The 12,449-nt window shown below is 46.7% G+C and overlaps 1 protein-coding gene across 5 annotated transcripts in view; it reads right to left on the bottom strand.

Moving 5' to 3' along the window:
- The window catches only part of GABBR2 (gamma-aminobutyric acid type B receptor subunit 2), a 565,977-nt gene that overhangs the window by 552,218 nt on the left and 1,310 nt on the right, over nt 1-12,449 (bottom strand). The window lies entirely within an intron of this gene.

Here is a 12,449-nt window from a genome sequence, read left to right as displayed (position 1 = left end):
ATGGCGTATGAAGGAATACCAGGTGGAAACAAGTTCATTCAATCATCATTCATTCCTTACACCACGTGTTCACTCTGTGAGATTGGAGAGTTGAGCCTATTTGTGTGTTCATGAACAACTGCGGAACTTGCTGTGAATCCACTTTCCATCCCATCTATCCATCCCTTCCCTCCCTCCCTCCATCCATCCATCCCGTCCCTCCATTCCTCCATCTCTTTGCTTGTCCTCGCGTCCCCCACCCCTCCTTCATCTCTCTACTCCCTCTCTCACCCCTCTTCCAACTTTCATGAAGTGATAAACAATGGGTGGTTGTGATAACTTCCCACAGGTGGTTGTATTGTGGTTTGGAGATGGTTATGTTGTGCTTTGGTGAGATGTTATGATTAGCTAATTGGTTATTCCTTCCATTCACAGGTGAGATATGTGAGTGGGTTTTTGTTTTTCATTTCTATGTTGACTGCTTTTGACATTTACACTTGGTACATGCTTGGGAGCATCAGCGGTATATGTTTCTGTCTGCGCTGTCGCTGATGATTCGCCAAGCGAAGAAACCAGTTGGGCAGCTGAGGGTATGTGTAGCATTGGGATTCTCATGTGTGTACTATTTGTGAATGTAGTTTTACAGCTGTTGAGGAACTTTGGTAAGGGTTTGAAATAGAAAAAGGGCTTACATTGTGTAGCCTTTCATGGTTACTTTATGCAGCTTTCTTCAGCTCAAACAGCATTGGAGGAATCATTTTATTTCCCTAATCCAAGCCACCTGGGTTTAATTGACTAGGTGAGAGCTAATTGGTCATTTCCTCCAATCACAGATGAGAGATGTGAGTGGGTCTTTGTTTTTTGTATATGTGTGTGTGTTTGTGTATATATATATATATATATATATATATATATATATATATATATATATATATATATATATATATATATATATATATATATATATATATATATATATATATATATATATATTGGTACGAATTTCGCGCCTGTCCAGCGTGCGATCGGCCACATAACTCAAATCGCGACGTGTCGCCCACCGGAACGGACAATTCAGTCATGACCCTCTCGGAACAACACCGGGAGCTAGTCACGGGTGGGGGTTTAACCTCACCACAACTCAGTCTGCATTCTACCCGCGTGAAATAGGGTCCGATCGCCGAATGGTCGATTTACCTAAGTACCCGCGCGGGTAGCGTACCGAGGAGTTGTACCACACCGCAGGTCGACTCCGGACACGAACCGCTTAAGCGGCTTGTTCCATACTGCAGGGATAACCGAGCGGAGTTATCGTCGACCTCGTTGGTTCAGATTATTTATCGGGAACTTAAACCCACTATCAATCCCTTACGTGATGCAAGATGGAAATTCAACAAAGGAATGGACGCAGCGAAACGGGGAACAATTGGACAAGCACATTTATAAGGGGCCACACGGCAGCACGTATATCTAATAGGCAACAGTTATACAAAACAATACACGTATACAGTCAAGCAAGAAAACACAAGCATGGAACGATGCAGAGCTACAACCGAATAAAAGGCAATGTACAAGCACTTAATCAGTTTCTACTTTACGGACTGGCGCCACACACACACATTTACACGGAACCCCAAAAGAAAAGGAAGTCGTGACTTCCCTGAGCGTGTCGTCGAGTCCTCCTTTGCGCGACCTCAACTCCGAGCCCCTCCGGCGTGGTCCGCGAGCTCGTACCTCGCGCCGGCACGTGTGACCGTTCGACGCCACGAACGGAGTTCAGGAACGAACGGACGGAGCTTTCGCCGCTATCCCTGTGCGGACGGGGGGGGGGGGGAATGGTAGGCGCTCCGTCCCACCAGCGGGGTCTCGAGACCGCACCTACTGACCCTCTGACACCGACAATCCTCTGACTCGACAGTCGGGAACAACAACCGGGACCACCGGCCAGGCAAGACCAATACAAAAACCAGACCCAATTTGACGACCAGCTCTCCAGCCGCCTTGCGCTCGCCTTTTTGTAAGGCGGGGCCCCGCCCTTCGCTCCGCCCCGTTCCTTGCTCCACCCCCCTTCACGGCGTTTCCAGAAAAGTCTCGAAGGGGGGCGTTCCTCCTCCCTGGCCGCGTCACACCGCGCATCCCCCAATCGGGAGCGAGCTGTGCCACCCCTCCTCCTTCTCACAAAGCGCGACGACGATCCGGCTCAAGATTCAGGCGGGAGAAATTCGGGCGGGAGTTGTCTTTCCGCGCCCTTGCTGCTGCCACCCCGCTCCTTTCACCCATCCAATGGAGATTGTGACCGCGCGGTGCCCGTTGAATGGCGAGTGGCGAAGATGGTGGTGGTGTAGTTGTTGAAGATGGCGTCGTGGGGTGAATGGCGTCGTTGTTGAGATGTTGGTTGTGGCGATGTTCGTTGTTGTGTTGTTGCACCAAAATAACGACAGCAAAAGAAAAATGGCTAACTGAAGAATCGCAGCCCGAATGGATCACATATATTCCCTCTATACAACGGGTTTGGGCTAACTACACATGAACTTAGCGTCATAACTGATCTAAGGACCCTTTATGGTGTATTGCGAATTTCCACAGCCGTAACAATATATTATTTCTGTTAACGTCTGCGTGTAATTTGACATATCTCCTCCAAAAGTGCCGGATGGATTGTCGCCACTTTTGGCATGCGGGTGCTCTGTGGTCTAATGAACAGCATGGGCTATGTGAGATCGCGCCAGATGAACACGTTTGGGAATTTTAGGCGATTTTCTAATTTTTATGTTCGTTTGCATGGCTACATGTGACGTCACCACTGAGAGGCGTAATGACGTCATGACATCATCGGTCATTCACTGACGTCATCACGTCTGTCGTCGACAGACCGACACCACCAAGAGGCGTAATGACGTCATGACATCATCAATCATTCGCTGACGTCATTACGTCTGTCGTCGACAGACCGACACCACTGAGAGGCATAATGCCACTCCTCGGAAACAGCGTCTGCAATGTAAAACCCTCTTCTGCACATGCTGACTACCTCAGAAGGTGAATTTGACACAAAAATGTAACAAGAAACATTGTATTTAAAGTAAAGATATATTTAAAAAATATATTATTTCTGTTAACGTCTGCGCGTAATTTGACGTTTCTCAACCGCCATCATTACCTGTGTTGTGTCTTGCATGTGTGATCTTCAAATTAAAGCGTCCAAGCGGTGTTCGATCGTTGGATGTGCACCAAAAAGTGCCGTTCATTGAAATTTGCATTCTGATTCTCGGTCACCCTCCACTGCTCCTGTTCAGTCTAGGGCTAGACCTATATCATGTTAACCTTGCCCCATCAGACGCCAACCTTCCAGTCACACTGCAGAAGATGCAATTTCCAGTCAGACTCGCATACTCGATGACCATAAACAAATCTCAGGGCCAAACATTTGACAAACTCGGAATATACCTCCCAGCCCCCGTGTTCTCCCATGGCCAACTATATGTTGCATTTTCACGTGCAAGAGGTTAATCCTATATATCTATCAAAGTGGACAATAATTCCTCACAAGAACTATTCAGCAACAAGACACTCACCCAAAATGTCAACTACAGGGAGGTCCTTCAGAAAACTAAGGAAAGGTAACCATAGTGCATCACATCCCTAATGACACCCTCCCCAGCTTCCCATAACATCAACTATTATGCCTAATCCACCTTTTGCCACCCATTCAACTCCGTGCGGAGCACGGGTATATGCTAGTATATATATATATATATATATATATATATATATATATATATATATATATATATATATATATATATATATATATATATATATAAAAGAGATTAACAAACTGCACTGTGAAAGCAAAAAAAACCCCAACCGTTTCAAATTTCTATTTGCACAAACACACGCAACTTTTCAAATGATAATGATGATTTAAAATCCAGTGAACTCTGTGGAGTAGTCTGAAGACCACACAGGTGAGGGTGCTGATTAGTCATGCACCAGTAGGAATGTAGGTGAGGGTGCTGAAGCAGGTGAGGGTCCTGATGAGTTGCTCACCAAAGAGGAGGCAGGAGAGCCAGGTGAACAAGAGAGGCAGGTGAAGGTGCTGATACTCCTGAAGTGGATGGACCAAGGTGGAAAAAAATGGGTGATTGTGAGCTGCCTGGAAGATTGCCACAGGTTTGGATGTATTTCCTAGTTTTGGAACATCACGTCATCCAACCACCTGTTAAACTTGAGGTAACGCTCTGTGACCGGATCGGCGTCTAACAGCCTCTTGGTAATTGACCACATATCCTACAGCATCTCACCCAGGAATTTACCATCAGGTTAGACCTTGAAATTTCTTCCTCCTCATCACTGCCCACTTTCATCTACTCCTCAGAAACCTTGGTAATGGCTTCCAACACCTCCTCAGTGAGTCCCTTGGTATGCGAGGCAATAAGAGCATCCAGCTTCTTATGCTCCATGTCATCAAAGCCTTCGCCTCCCACCTGCCGTGCCAACCTATCAATTTTATGCCTCTCCTCCGTGTTGTCGGGAAAACCTCTGAAGTTTTTCACTGCCTGTGGCCAACGATTGTGCCAGCAAGCACTGATGGTGGAGGCTCTCACCTCGTCCAGTGACTCTTTGATTGTGCCGATACAGTGGGCTGTGTTGAACTACTTCCAACACTGACCAACGGTGAGCTCTGGGTCGGAGTCCATCACATCCAAAAGGTGACGAAAGGTGTGGTGGGTATAACAGGTTTTGAAAGTCTAGATTACCCCTTGGTCGAGCAGCTGTATCATGGAGGTGGTGTTGGGCAGCAGGAAGATCACCTCGACATTTGGGTGAGCCACTTTCAGGTTGTTGACAACCAAGAGCACCTTGAACACAAGTATTTATTTTTTCAGCCAGGTACCTCTCCAACTGAGGGATGAAACAGTTTTGGAACCAGTCCATGAAAATTGCTGCATTCACCCACAATTTCCTGTTGGCCTCCAAAGCACAGGCAGCACGTGCCCATTCTTGCCCTTGAGAGCATGCGGGTTCAGGGAATGGAACAGCATCATGGGCTTCATCATACAGTCGCCTTTTGCATTTGCACAGAGGAGAAGAGATATCCGGTCCTTCATGGCCTTGAAACCCAATGATGTCCCCTTGCACTTCAAGATAAAAGTTCGCATTGGCATCTTTTTCCAAAACAGTCCAGTCTCATCAGCATTGAACACCTGTTCTGGTAGGTACCCCTTCTCCTTGACGAACTGCGCGAGTTGAGCAGGGAATGTTTCGGCCACTTCCTGGTCCGCAGAGGCATGCTCGCCTGTCAGTTTGACATTGTGGGGACTGTAGTGCTTCTTGGAGCGGTCAAACTATCCCCTGCTCACTTGGAATAGACTAGGGCTGTTCGTACCTGCGTAGCTCGTACCCGCATCACTCGTGCTAGTGCCACCCACACCAGTCAGATGCGTGAACATACGCATCACCTTTGCGCGAATGAGAGGTCCACTTGAAGGCATGTTCTTTTGCACATTGTCCTCAATCGATACACTGAAAGCCTTTTCCATCCTTTCTATTTGGAAATACCGGATGTAGGTGACCATTTTGTTGCTCGGGACAGCGATTGCCGCAACATTTTCTTGGATCACCTTCTCGTTCTTCCATATGTAACGAATATTGGATTTGTTTACTCCATACAGTCTGCTCACAGAGGTCACACTCTGTCCCCTCGACAGCCGGTCCAGCAGCTCAACTTTGTCGCTCAGGCTCATCACTTTCTTCTGCCTCTTGGCAGTCGACACATCTCCGGCACTGGTCTTGCGCTTGGGATCCACGTTTGATCGGTGAGCGGAATGAGCAGAGCAAGAGGCAAAACACCGGTCAAGGCAGCAGGACAATAAGAATTATGGAATTGTGGGTAGCTTTCACAGTTCAGCAATTCTGCAGTTTAAATGTTGAAATTCAGCTCAGGATAAGAGATTTTAGAGCTTATTGCATGTGCGGAAATTAAATAAAGCCACAAACACTGGCGCCTGTGGGCATTTATAAGCATTGCAATGTATCCAGTGATTCCTAGATTTGAAGATGAGGCCTTCGATGATATGAGTTAGGATAGTGAAAAAACATTTTTGAGTGCTTTATCATGAAGAAACCGTTGCGGCCTGTTCCAAGTCAAGTCATTGTTAAGCTGGCCAAAAAAGATGGTGAGCGAGGTGACTCAGGATGATGCCTTGATAAAGGATAATTAAATAAGGCCATTAATTATCTTCAAAGGGGGGTGTTTAAATAAACACAAACACCCAAATTTCACTCATGCACTCCCTTAGAGTGCCCTTAGTATGCATGAAAAGTTTCAGGCAACTTTGGTTTTGGTTTTGGAGTTATGGAGACATACACACACACACACACACGCAAGCCCGCACACACGCACGCAGACACACACACACACACACACACACACACACACACACACACACACACACACACACACACACACTGACATTTATTAGTATAGATAGAAGATGGATCTCCCCGCCCCCATATTTTCCATAATGGTGGAAAAAAATTACTCTTGGATTATTTATTATCAAATGCAGGTTCACAAAATAACATTACACCTGGATGGCGTTGGAGCGCAGCATTATTTTCCTCATTTAACACCAGGTTGGTGGTTTATAGTTGGGCTGAGATTTGAGCCCAGGCTGGATGGCTCATGGAGTATGTTTCTCTATGTCCTGGCTGTCATGCCAGTGCACTCTTCGAATATATTCCGTTGTCTTTTATTTTATTTTTTTCACCCAATGACTGCACGTTCAATACAATTGAATCTGTGAAGTTCTTTCCATTTGAAAGATCTGTGTCTCGTACAAAACTGCATCCATACATGGTTATTGTAAAAAAAAAAAAAAATCATTTGGTTATTTATACTGTATCAACTTTGGAGCTGGAAGGATGGCCACAAGGTATGTGCACTCGTCTCTGAGCTGTACAGTCTGGGTTCGAATCTCGACCCAGCTCAAAACTGTCATCCTGGTGAGTAGTGTCTTGCAGGCAGGGCCAAACATCAATGGGTGCGCCATTCCTCAGATGGATGTTGAGCTGAGCATCCTGTGTGCCGGAATTAGTTGGTGGACATTGGAGATCCCATGGTGTCCTACAAGAAGAGTAGGTGAGCTATCTTCGGCACCCTGAACAAACTACTAATCCCTGCCCTGACTACTATTTGGAAGGCAACGGTAAATCAGCAGATGTATCCTTACTGTGACGTGCTGCTCCGGCAGCACTGAATCTGCCTTCGGGCAGAGTGCTGGAATCGGATTCGGAATAAATTTTTAATCATCCGTTCACAAAACAAAACAATCGATCAAAATGGCTTGTGAGAACCTTCCTCTGGATAACCACACGGGATTGTGCCATGAGTTCACGGAGCTTGTGGACGCACTTGTTGGTATTAGCAGACATGTAGATATAAGGTATCTGAACACTGGGCAGTTATATTACAGTAGTGTTTATTGATATCTCCTGTTTTGAATTATATCACAATTCAATCAATATTGATTGGTTTATGCAACTTTGCAGCATCGTGGCTTATAAACAGCATCTTATTGTTGATGAGATGGAGGAAACGGAAGAGAAATATGATGGTGGGGTGATGAGGAAGGGCAAGATCGATATGGTGAGGCAGATGGGAAAACAATTCTCCATCCAGATCAGTGTCATAATTTCTGGAAAGCACTACTACTACTACTACTACTACTACTACTACTACTACTACTACTACTACTACTACTACTACTACTACTACTACTACTACTACTACTACTACTACCATAATGGCCCCAATCAATCCCACCTTCTTGTTATGTGGGTTAGGCCGCATGAGTGTTTCCTCTCTGCACCACCACTTCCCTCCTGTCCCTCTCAATAACTTCCTTCCACTTCGACTTTGGTTTGCCCATTCTCCTCTTGCCAACTACACCTGAATCAAAGGCCCACCTTGCCTCTGACCACCCCCGTCCCCTCCTCCCTCCTCAGCACATGCCTTTACCAACGCAACCGTGCCCCTCGTATATTTTCACCAATGTTCCTTATTCCTGCCTATCCTTCTGACATCCTCACTCAGTCACTCATCTTCCTTTCTTTCAGAGAGATCCCCATTATAAGCACTCTTCAGGTGTACAAAAGCTATCCTGTCTCACACCTTGCTCAATTGACACTGGAAATCAAGGCCTTCAAGATTATTGAAACCTCCCACGATGAAGCTGAGTCGACGGGTCTATGATTTCGCCATCGTGGACAGGTCACTGGTCTCTCTGCCTTCGCACACCTCCTTTCTGGTCTTGCACACTCTGCTCTTTCCATGGTCCCCCCCCAGGTTTCTGCAGGGCACACACGGTCCACCATAAACCCCCTTCTTGTTAAACTACCTAAATCCAGTACCACTGCTCACCTCCACTAATTCATTCCTCTTTTTTCCCACCTGTGTCACAATCTTCCACATTCTCTTCAATCTCATTCTTCACTCCAGGTCCTTAACACAGCTGTTCACCACCATCTCAGATCATCCCCAATCCAAAACTATGATATTTTCTAACCTCGTTAATCCTTCTCGCCAATCCCTCCTCCTCCCAAATTTCCAGTTTTCCCTCCTTGGAGTTTCCTTTGGTATCCATCTTGTCCACCCCAAGCATCCTCCCCTGCCCCCATTCCTCCCCACCCATTTTTTGTCCATGCCTCCCCCTGTCTTGGCCTTCAACTCTGTTGTTGGTGTTTCTCTCTCTCTCTCTCTCTCTCTCTCTCTCTCTCTCTCTCTCTCTCTCTCTCTCTCTCTCTCTCTCTCTCTCTCTCTCTCTCTCTCTCTCTCTCTCTCTCTCTCTCTCTCTCTCTCTCTCTCTCTCTCTCTCTCTCTCTCTCTCTCTCTCTCTCTCTCTCTCTCTCTCTCTCTCTCTCTCTCTCTCTCTCTCTCTCTCTCTCTCTCTCTCTCTCTCTCTCTCTCTCTCTCTCTCTCTCTCTCTCTCTCTCTCTCTCTCTCTCTCTCTCTCTCTCTCTCTCTCTCTCTCTCTCTCTCTCTCTCTCTCTCTCTCTCTCTCTCTCTCTCTCTCTCTCTCTCTCTCTCTCTCTCTCTCTCTCTCTCTCTCTCTCTCTCTCTCTCTCTCTCTCTCTCTCTCTCTCTCTCTCTCTCTCTCTCCTATTCCTTGTGTCCTGTTACATCCTGATCCATTCCGTGTACTCATACTCGCATTTACATGAGCCTTGACTAATGCTAATGTATCCATTAATATTTCTCAAAATCAATTCCCATTGAACTGTCGATAAAGATGACCTCAATACCAAAAGAGAGGAATGAGATTGCAATTGAACAAAAATCATAACCTTTACGACACGCGAGATTGTAAAATTGGGAAAATAAATGAACTGACTAATCAATCATTTTACATCATTATTACGTCACAGTCGATGAGCCAATCACGCGCAGGGTGATCCAAAGGACGAGGCACATGGATGCTTCGTCCTATATTGTGAAATACCACGGGGAGACAAGACAGTTAGTTAACCCTCAACGAATGAATCAACCAACATGAAGCCTCAACTTGTACGAGTTATCACATGAACAATGAGAAATGCTCCACAATGAGGAATTTACACACACACTAATCACCATGACCATCACCCAGAAGGTGAGAGTGCCATTTGCATTTAAAGGAACCAAAATGATCGTTTTAATGAATGAATCCTTTATTTCGCAATCTTCACCCATGACGAACACACTCACAACCTGTTTGACCGCCACAAAGATGGTTCAACCTCCCGGCGGACAGGTGGACCCCAGACCCCAGGTATTACCTAACCACTGAAAATCATCCATATAAGTACATCAGATCCATTTGTTAACATTTATAGGTGAACTTGAATTTGGGTCACCTGGTTTGATTTAGGGGTTCGTAAAATTATCTTGGATTTCAAAATGTCCATGTGAGTGTCTCAAGAGCAGACATTAAGATTGAAATAGGAGATGAACTGATGTAAATGGTCACGGGTGGAACATCTTGATAATGTCACTCAATTTATCCTGCCCAACTTAAAGTTCTCTGAACTTAAGTGAGAAGACCTGATGATAATTGAGAAGAGGAGAGGAAGAGAAGAAGGTAACAGTTCAACAACTATTTCTACATTATTATGAAACCCCTGAAGGAAGGGAAAATGGGTTGCTTGAATTAAAAAATAAAAAAACAGAAAATGGACAAATGCGGCCAATCCCCGCAGGAAACTCGTGAATAATTGATCGCCAGTCGTGTCGGCATCTCGTGCGCGTGGCGCTGATGATGCAGGCAGCGCGTGCTGCTCGCAGCCCCGCCCTCGTGAACCCACGCGGGGAGGGGCACCGAGCAACCGGTCGGTGGTGAAAACGCCGAGAAACTGTCGGTGGTGAAAAATGCACAAGTTTCGCTATTTACATCTGCAAGACTTTCAAACCAGAACAGTCCTCTCGAAAGGCGCCATCGTAACTATGTGCGTTTACAAAGGTTAAAAACGCACGCTTTAAAAAAAAAAATTATTGCTATTTTGTGTGATTTTAAGCACTGTTCACGACGTCATGAGTGGAAGTGGCTTATTTTGAAGAACAAGATACTTATAAGCCGCGCAGTCAGCATTCACCAACATCCCTCTGCTTTCATTGGCAGATCTTCCTCTAATATTCATCATCTATATATTAATACTGAAGGACCAATTTTGTGCTCCTCCTCGCGGTCGCGTCACGTTTTTCTCGGTACTGTGACCTGGACTGAAAGAAACTTCGTACCTGTAAGAGTGCATCGCACATAGTGGCAATAGTCAAACTTCAACTCTGAAGCAGAATAAACACTTTTTGTTTTACATTCGTTTACATGGCGACGTGTGACGTCACCGGTGAGAGGCGTAAGGACGTCATGACGTCATCGGTCAATCGCTGACGTCATTACGTCTGTCGTCGACAGACCGTCACTGCTGGGAGGTGTAATTCCACTCCTCGAAAAAAGCGTCTGCAATGTAAACCTCTTCTGCACATGCTGACTACCTCAGAATGTGAATTTCACACAAAAAATGTAACAAGAAACATTGTATCTTCTATATATTAATACTGAAGGACCAATTTTGTGCTCCTCATAGCGGTCACGTCACGTTTTTCTCAGTACTGTGAGCTGAGAAGTTTTGACACGGTGTTTGTACGTCAAAGTAGACATGTGCACAAATCGGGGGACTTCTTCACAAGGAGTAGTGTACACCAAAAATGTCGTGTACAAGGACGTTTTGTAGGCCTCATGAGGTAAGGCCATGGAGTACATCGACTGGGATCCGGCTCTTACATGAGCCGCCGTTGGTTGTCATATTGGGCTCATGGAACGGAATCCGTCTGTGACGGGGTTTCGGCTCGTCTATCTATAATACATCTGGCACCAAGGACAATTTCCAGCCCGAACTACTGCTGGGAAAGGGATGGCAAACCGCCAGGCATGACCCAGCCGAGAAAAGGCTTCGACAAAACCAACGCTCTGTGGAACTGTGTGTGTGTGTGTGTGTGTGTGTGTGTGTGTGTGTGTGTGTGTGTGTGTGTGTGTCCGTCCGTCCGTCCGTCGATGTGTGTCCGTCTGTCCGTGTGTGTGTGTCCGTCCGTCCGTCTGTGTGTGTGTGTGTGTCCGTCCGTGTATGTGTGTTTGTGTGTCCGTCCGTCCGTCAGTCTATGTGTGTCCGTCTGTCCGTGTGTGTGTGTGTGTCCGTCCGTCCGTCTGTGTGGGTGTGTGTGTCCGTCCGTGTATGTGTGTATGTGTGTTTGTGTGTCCATCCGTCCGTCAGTCTATGTGTGTCCGTCTGTCCGTGTGTGTGTCCGTCCGTCCGTCCGTCTGTGTGTGTCCGTCCGTCCGTCGATGTGTGTCCGTCTGTCCGTGTGTGTGTGTCCGTCCGTCTGTGTGTGTCTATGTGTCCGTCTGTGTATGTGTGTGTGTGTCCATCCGTGTATGTGTATGCGTGTGTGTCCGTCCGTGTGTGTGTGTGTGTCCGTCCGTGTGTGTATGTGTGCGTCCGTCCGTGTGTGTGTGTGTGGCTGTGTGTGTGCGAGTCCATGTGTGTGCGCGCCCGTGTGTGTGCAAGTCCGTGTGTCAGCAGGTCCGCGTGTGTGCAAGTCCGTTTGCGTGTGTCAGTCCGTCAAACCGTCCGTGTGTGTGTGTGAGTCCATGTGTGTGTCCATCCGTTCCTCCGTCTGTCCGTGTGTATGTGTGTGTCCGTGTGTGTGTGTGTCCGTCTGTTCCTCCGTCCGTCCGTGTGTATGTGTGTGTATGTGTGTGTCCGTGTGTATGTGTGTCCGTGTGTGTGTGTCCGTGTGTGTGCGAGTCCGTCCGTCCGTCCGTCTGTGTGTCAGTCCGTCCAACCGTCCGTGTGTGTGTGTGTCCGTGTCCGTGTGTGTGTGTCCGTCCGTTCCTCCGTCTGTCCGTGTGTATGTGTGTGTCCGTGTGTGTGTC

Source organism: Eptatretus burgeri, chromosome 13, assembly GCF_056783735.1.
Source record: "Eptatretus burgeri isolate ZD-2024b chromosome 13, Ebu_testis_v1, whole genome shotgun sequence".
Classification (NCBI taxonomy): Eukaryota; Metazoa; Chordata; class Myxini; order Myxiniformes; family Myxinidae; genus Eptatretus; species Eptatretus burgeri.
The sequence above is the reverse complement of the archived record's forward strand: the minus strand, read 5'-3'. Positions and strand labels throughout refer to the sequence as shown.